The sequence below is a fragment of the Oratosquilla oratoria genome, chromosome 38 (assembly GCF_046742065.1).
Source record: "Oratosquilla oratoria isolate Oo_2021 chromosome 38, ASM4674206v1, whole genome shotgun sequence".
NCBI lineage: Eukaryota > Metazoa > Arthropoda > Malacostraca > Stomatopoda > Squillidae > Oratosquilla > Oratosquilla oratoria.
In genome coordinates, this window is record NC_134814.1 from 2,412,463 (window position 1) to 2,420,778 (window position 8,316).

Here is an 8,316-nt window from a genome sequence, read left to right on the forward strand (position 1 = left end):
CGTCATTTGGGTGAACTTTGGGTGGCTCTGACGCGGACACCCTTGGTGTGAGGATTCCGCTGTGTAGGGTGATGTGGACCCTGTGCCACTGAGTACTTGTGGCGCAAGTTTGGAGGAAATCGGTGACCTTGTGATTTCCCCCCAAATCCATGGGGGACCCCCTTTGATATTTTTCCGGTTTTGGGTCATTTTGGTCACCCACAGCGATTTAGCCGCTATGACACCCAGTGGTGGGGGGCGGCCTGGGATGCCCTTGGGTGCAATGGCACAGCAGTCGTTGGCACGGTATCCCTTATAGAGGCATAAACGTCATTTGGGTGAAGTTTGGGTGGCTCTGACGCGGACACCCTTGGTGTGAGGATTCCGCTGTGTAGGGTGATGTGGACCCTGTGCCACTGAGTACTTGTGGCGCAAGTTTGGAGGAAATCGGTGACCTTGTGATTTCCCCCCCAAATCCATGGGGGACCCCCTTTGATATTTTTCCGGTTTTGGGTCATTTTGGTCACCCCCAGCGATTTAGCCGCTATGACACCCAGTGGTGGGGGGCGGCCTGGGATGCCCTTGGGTGCAATGGCACAGCAGTCGTTGGCACGGTATCCCTTATAGAGGCATAAACGTCATTTGGGTGAACTTTGGGTGGCTCTGACGCGGACACCCTTGGTGTGAGGATTCCGCTGTGTAGGGTGATGTGGACCCTGTGCCACTGAGTACTTGTGGCGCAAGTTTGGAGGAAATCGGTGACCTTGTGATTTCCCCCCCAAATCCATGGGGGACCCCCTTTGATATTTTTTTGGTTTTGGGTCATTTTGGTCACCCCCAGCGATTTAGCCGCTATGACACCCAGTGGTGGGGGGCGGCCTGGGATGCCCTTGGGTGCAATGGCACAGCAGTCGTTGGCACGGTATCCCTTATAGAGGCATAAACGTCATTTGGGTGAACTTTGGGTGGCTCTGACGCGGACACCCTTGGTGTGAGGATTCCGCTGTGTAGGGTGATGTGGACCCTGTGCCACTGAGTACTTGTGGCGCAAGTTTGGAGGAAATCGGTGACCTTGTGATTTCCCCCCCAAATCCACGGGGGACCCCCTTTGATATTTTTTTGGTTTTGGGTCATTTTGGTCACCCCCAGCGATTTAGCCGCTATGACACCCAGTGGTGGGGGGCGGCCTGGGATGCCCTTGGGTGCAATGGCACAGCAGTCGTTGGCACGGTATCCCTTATAGAGGCATAAACGTCATTTGGGTGAAGTTTGGGTGGCTCTGACGCGGACACCCTTGGTGTGAGGATTCCGCTGTGTAGGGTGATGTGGACCCTGTGCCACTGAGTACTTGTGGCGCAAGTTTGGAGGAAATCGGTGACCTTGTGATTTCCCCCCCAAATCCACGGGGGACCCCCTTTGATATTTTTTTGGTTTTGGGTCATTTTGGTCACCCCCAGCGATTTAGCCGCTATGACACCCAGTTGCGGGTGGCGGCCTGGGATGCCCTTGGGTGCAATGGCACAGCAGTCGTTGGCACGGTATCCCTTATAGAGGCATAAACGTCATTTGGGTGAAGTTTGGGTGGCTCTGACGCGGACACCCTTGGTGTGAGGATTCCGCTGTGTAGGGTGATGTGGACCCTGTGCCACTGAGTACTTGTGGCGCAAGTTTGGAGGAAATCGGTGACCTTGTGATTTCCCCCCCAAATCCACGGGGGACCCCCTTTGATATTTTTTTGGTTTTGGGTCATTTTGGTCACCCCCAGCGATTTAGCCGCTATGACACCCAGTGGTGGGGGGCGGCCTGGGATGCCCTTGGGTGCAATGGCACAGCAGTCGTTGGCACGGTATCCCTTATAGAGGCATAAACGTCATTTGGGTGAACTTTGGGTGGCTCTGACGCGGACACCCTTGGTGTGAGGATTCCGCTGTGTAGGGTGATGTGGACCCTGTGCCACTGAGTACTTGTGGCGCAAGTTTGGAGGAAATCGGTGACCTTGTGATTTCCCCCCCAAATCCATGGGGGACCCCCTTTGATATTTTTTTGGTTTTGGGTCATTTTGGTCACCCCCAGCGATTTAGCCGCTATGACACCCAGTGGTGGGGGGCGGCCTGGGATGCCCTTGGGTGCAATGGCACAGGAGTTGTTGGCACCGTATCCCTTATAGAGGCATAAACGTCATTTGGGTGAACTTTGGGTGGCTCTGACGCGGACACCCTTGGTGTGAGGATTCCGCTGTGTAGGGTGATGTGGACCCTGTGCCACTGAGTACTTGTGGCGCAAGTTTGGAGGAAATCGGTGACCTTGTGATTTCCCCCCCAAATCCATGGGGGACCCCCTTTGATATTTTTCCGGTTTTGGGTCATTTTGGTCACCCCCAGCGATTTAGCCGCTATGACACCCAGTGGTGGGGGGCGGCCTGGGATGCCCTTGGGTGCAATGGCACAGGAGTCGTTGGCACGGTATCCCTTATAGAGGCATAAACGTCATTTGGGTGAACTTTGGGTGGCTCTGACGCGGACACCCTTGGTGTGAGGATTCCGCTGTGTAGGGTGATGTGGACCCTGTGCCACTGAGTACTTGTGGCGCAAGTTTGGAGGAAATCGGTGACCTTGTGATTTCCCCCCCAAATCCATGGGGGACCCCCTTTGATATTTTTTTGGTTTTGGGTCATTTTGGTCACCCCCAGCGATTTAGCCGCTATGACACCCAGTGGTGGGGGGCGGCCTGGGATGCCCTTGGGTGCAAGGGCTCAGGAGTCGTTGGCACGGTATCCCTTATAGAGGCATAAACGTCATTTGGGTGAAGTTTGGGTGGCTCTGACGCGGACACCCTTGGTGTGAGGATTCCGCTGTGTAGGGTGATGTGGACCCTGTGCCACTGAGTACTTGTGGCGCAAGTTTGGAGGAAATCGGTGACCTTGTGATTTCCCCCCCAAATCCATGGGGGACCCCCTTTGATATTTTTTTGGTTTTGGGTCATTTTGGTCACCCCCAGCGATTTAGCCGCTATGACACCCAGTGGTGGGGGGCGGCCTGGGATGCCCTTGGGTGCAATGGCACAGCAGTCTGTTGCACTGTATACCTAATTTAGGAACTAACGTCATTTGGGTGAACTTTGGGTGGCTCTGACGCGGACACTCTTGGTGTGAGGATTCCGCTGTGTAGGGTGATGTGGACCCTGTGCCACTGAGTACTTGTGGCGCAAGTTTGGAGGAAATCGGTGACCTTGTGATTTCCCCCCCAAATCCATGGGGGACCCCCTTTGATATTTTTTTGGTTTTGGGTCATTTTGGTCACCCCCAGCGATTTAGCCGCTATGACACCCAGTGGTGGGGGGCGGCCTGGGATGCCCTTGGGTGCAATGGCACAGGAGTCGTTGGCACGGTATCCCTTATAGAGGCATAAACGTCATTTGGGTGAACTTTGGGTGGCTCTGACGCGGACACCCTTGGTGTGAGGATTCCGCTGTGTAGGGTGATGTGGACCCTGTGCCACTGAGTACTTGTGGCGCAAGTTTGGAGGAAATCGGTGACCTTGTGATTTCCCCCCCAAATCCATGGGGGACCCCCTTTGAGATTTTTTTGGTTTTGGGTCATTTTGGTCACCCCCAGCGATTTAGCCGCTATGACACACATAGGTAGAGCGAGGACTGGGATGCCCTTGTGAGAAATGGCACAGCAGTCGTTGGCACGGTATCCCTTATAGAGGCATAAACGTCATTTGGGTGAACTTTGGGTGGCTCTGACGCGGACACCCTTGGTGTGAGGATTCCGCTGTGTAGGGTGATGTGGACCCTGTGCCACTGAGTACTTGTGGCGCAAGTTTGGAGGAAATCGGTGACCTTGTGATTTCCCCCCCAAATCCACGGGGGACCCCCTTTGATATTTTTTTGGTTTTGGGTCATTTTGGTCACCCCCAGCGATTTAGCCGCTATGACACCCAGTGGAGGGGGCGGCCTGGGATGCCCTTGGGTGCAATGGCACAGGAGTCGTTGGCACGGTATCCCTTATAGAGGCATAAACGTCATTTGGGTGAACTTTGGGTGGCTCTGACGCGGACACCCTTGGTGTGAGGATTCCGCTGTGTAGGGTGATGTGGACCCTGTGCCACTGAGTACTTGTGGCGCAAGTTTGGAGGAAATCGGTGACCTTGTGATTTCCCCCCCAAATCCATGGGGGACCCCCTTTGATATTTTTTTGGTTTTGGGTCATTTTGGTCACCCCCAGCGATTTAGCCGCTATGACACCCAGTGGTGGGGGGCGGCCTGGGATGCCCTTGGGTGCAATGGCACAGCAGTCGTTGGCACGGTATCCCTTATAGAGGCATAAACGTCATTTGGGTGAACTTTGGGTGGCTCTGACGCGGACACCCTTGGTGTGAGGATTCCGCTGTGTAGGGTGATGTGGACCCTGTGCCACTGAGTACTTGTGGCGCAAGTTTGGAGGAAATCGGTGACCTTGTGATTTCCCCCCCAAATCCATGGGGGACCCCCTTTGATATTTTTCCGGTTTTGGGTCATTTTGGTCACCCCCAGCGATTTAGCCGCTATGACACCCAGTGGTGGGGGGCGGCCTGGGATGCCCTTGGGTGCAATGGCACAGCAGTCGTTGGCACGGTATCCCTTATAGAGGCATAAACGTCATTTGGGTGAACTTTGGGTGGCTCTGACGCGGACACCCTTGGTGTGAGGATTCCGCTGTGTAGGGTGATGTGGACCCTGTGCCACTGAGTACTTGTGGCGCAAGTTTGGAGGAAATCGGTGACCTTGTGATTTCCCCCCCAAATCCATGGGGGACCCCCTTTGATATTTTTTTGGTTTTGGGTCATTTTGGTCACCCCCAGCGATTTAGCCGCTATGACACCCAGTGGTGGGGGGCGGCCTGGGATGCCCTTGGGTGCAATGGCACAGAACTCGTTGGCACGGTATCCCTTATAGAGGCATAAACGTCATTTGGGTGAACTTTGGGTGGCTCTGACGCGGACACCCTTGGTGTGAGGATTCCGCTGTGTAGGGTGATGTGGACCCTGTGCCACTGAGTACTTGTGGCGCAAGTTTGGAGGAAATCGGTGACCTTGTGATTTCCCCCCCAAATCCATGGGGGACCCCCTTTGATATTTTTCCGGTTTTGGGTCATTTTGGTCACCCCCAGCGATTTAGCCGCTATGACACCCAGTGGTGGGGGGCGGCCTGGGATGCCCTTGGGTGCAATGGCACAGCAGTCGTTGGCACGGTATCCCTTATAGAGGCATAAACGTCATTTGGGTGAACTTTGGGTGGCTCTGACGCGGACACCCTTGGTGTGAGGATTCCGCTTTCTACGGGGATGTTGAGACTGTGCCAAAGAGTTCTTGTGGCGCAAGTTTGGAGGAAATCGGTGACCTTGTGATTTCCCCCCCAAATCCATGGGGGACCCCCTTTGATATTTTTTTGGTTTTGGGTCATTTTGGTCACCCCCAGCGATTTAGCCGCTATGACACCCAGTGGTGGGGGGCGGCCTGGGATGCCCTTGGGTGCAATGGCACAGGAGTCGTTGGCACGGTATCCCTTATAGAGGCATAAACGTCATTTGGGTGAACTTTGGGTGGCTCTGACGCGGACACCCTTGGTGTGAGGATTCCGCTGTGTAGGGTGATGTGGACCCTGTGCCACTGAGTACTTGTGGCGCAAGTTTGGAGGAAATCGGTGACCTTGTGATTTCCCCCCCAAATCCATGGGGGACCCCCTTTGAGATTTTTTTGGTTTTGGGTCATTTTGGTCACCCCCAGCGATTTAGCCGCTATGACACCCAGTGGTGGGGGGCGGCCTGGGATGCCCTTGGGTGCAATGGCACAGGAGTCGTTGGCACGGTATCCCTTATAGAGGCATAAACGTCATTTGGGTGAACTTTGGGTGGCTCTGACGCGGACACCCTTGGTGTGAGGATTCCGCTGTGTAGGGTGATGTGGACCCTGTGCCACTGAGTACTTGTGGCGCAAGTTTGGAGGAAATCGGTGACCTTGTGATTTCCCCCCAAATCCATGGGGGACCCCTTTGATATTTTTTTGGTTTTGGGTCATTTTGGTCACCCCCAGCGATTTAGCCGCTATGACACCCAGTGGTGGGGGGCGGCCTGGGATGCCCTTGGGTGCAATGGCACAGCAGTCGTTGGCACGGTATCCCTTATAGAGGCATAAACGTCATTTGGGTGAACTTTGGGTGGCTCTGACGCGGACACTCTTGGTGTGAGGATTCCGCTGTGTAGGGTGATGTGGACCCTGTGCCACTGAGTACTTGTGGCGCAAGTTTGGAGGAAATCGGTGACCTTGTGATTTCCCCCCCCAAATCCATGGGGGACCCCCTTTGATATTTTTCCGGTTTTGGGTCATTTTGGTCACCCCCAGCGATTTAGCCGCTATGACACCCAGTGGTGGGGGGCGGCCTGGGATGCCCTTGGGTGCAATGGCACAGCAGTCGTTGGCACGGTATCCCTTATAGAGGCATAAACGTCATTTGGGTGAACTTTGGGTGGCTCTGACGCGGACACCCTTGGTGTGAGGATTCCGCTGTGTAGGGTGATGTGGACCCTGTGCCACTGAGTACTTGTGGCGCAAGTTTGGAGGAAATCGGTGACCTTGTGATTTCCCCCCCAAATCCATGGGGGACCCCCTTTGATATTTTTTTGGTTTTGGGTCATTTTGGTCACCCCCAGCGATTTAGCCGCTATGACACCCAGTGGTGGGGGGCGGCCTGGGATGCCCTTGGGTGCAATGGCACAGCAGTCGTTGGCACGGTATCCCTTATAGAGGCATAAACGTCATTTGGGTGAACTTTGGGTGGCTCTGACGCGGACACCCTTGGTGTGAGGATTCCGCTGTGTAGGGTGATGTGGACCCTGTGCCACTGAGTACTTGTGGCGCAAGTTTGGAGGAAATCGGTGACCTTGTGATTTCCCCCCCAAATCCATGGGGGACCCCCTTTGATATTTTTTTGGTTTTGGGTCATTTTGGTCACCCCCAGCGATTTAGCCGCTATGACACCCAGTGGTGGGGGGCGGCCTGGGATGCCCTTGGGTGCAATGGCACAGCAGTCGTTGGCACGGTATCCCTTATAGAGGCATAAACGTCATTTGGGTGAACTTTGGGTGGCTCTGACGCGGACACCCTTGGTGTGAGGATTCCGCTGTGTAGGGTGATGTGGACCCTGTGCCACTGAGTACTTGTGGCGCAAGTTTGGAGGAAATCGGTGACCTTGTGATTTCCCCCCCAAATCCATGGGGGACCCCCTTTGATATTTTTCCGGTTTTGGGTCATTTTGGTCACCCACAGCGATTTAGCCGCTATGACACCCAGTGGTGGGGGGCGGCCTGGGATGCCCTTGGGTGCAATGGCACAGCAGTCGTTGGCACGGTATCCCTTATAGAGGCATAAACGTCATTTGGGTGAAGTTTGGGTGGCTCTGACGCGGACACCCTTGGTGTGAGGATTCCGCTGTGTAGGGTGATGTGGACCCTGTGCCACTGAGTACTTGTGGCGCAAGTTTGGAGGAAATCGGTGACCTTGTGATTTCCCCCCAAAATCCATGGGGGACCCCCTTTGATATTTTTTTGGTTTTGGGTCATTTTGGTCACCCCCAGCGATTTAGCCGCTATGACACCCAGTGGTGGGGGGCGGCCTGGGATGCCCTTGGGTGCAATGGCACAGGAGTCGTTGGCACGGTATCCCTTATAGAGGCATAAACGTCATTTGGGTGAACTTTGGGTGGCTCTGACGCGGACACCCTTGGTGTGAGGATTCCGCTGTGTAGGGTGATGTGGACCCTGTGCCACTGAGTACTTGTGGCGCAAGTTTGGAGGAAATCGGTGACCTTGTGATTTCCCCCCCAAATCCACGGGGGACCCCCTTTGATATTTTTTTGGTTTTGGGTCATTTTGGTCACCCCCAGCGATTTAGCCGCTATGACACCCAGTGGTGGGGGGCGGCCTGGGATGCCCTTGGGTGCAATGGCAAAGAAGTCTGTGGCACGGTATCCCTTATAGAGGCATAAACGTCATTTGGGTGAACTTTGGGTGGCTCTGACGCGGACACCCTTGGTGTGAGGATTCCGCTGTGTAGGGTGATGTGGACCCTGTGCCACTGAGTACTTGTGGCGCAAGTTTGGAGGAAATCGGTGACCTTGTGATTTCCCCCCCAAATCCATGGGGGACCCCCTTTGATATTTTTTTGGTTTTGGGTCATTTTGGTCACCCCCAGCGATTTAGCCGCTATGACACCCAGTGGTGGGGGGCGGCCTGGGATGCCCTTGGGTGCAATGGCACAGGAGTCGTTGGCACGGTATCCCTTATAGAGGCATAAACGT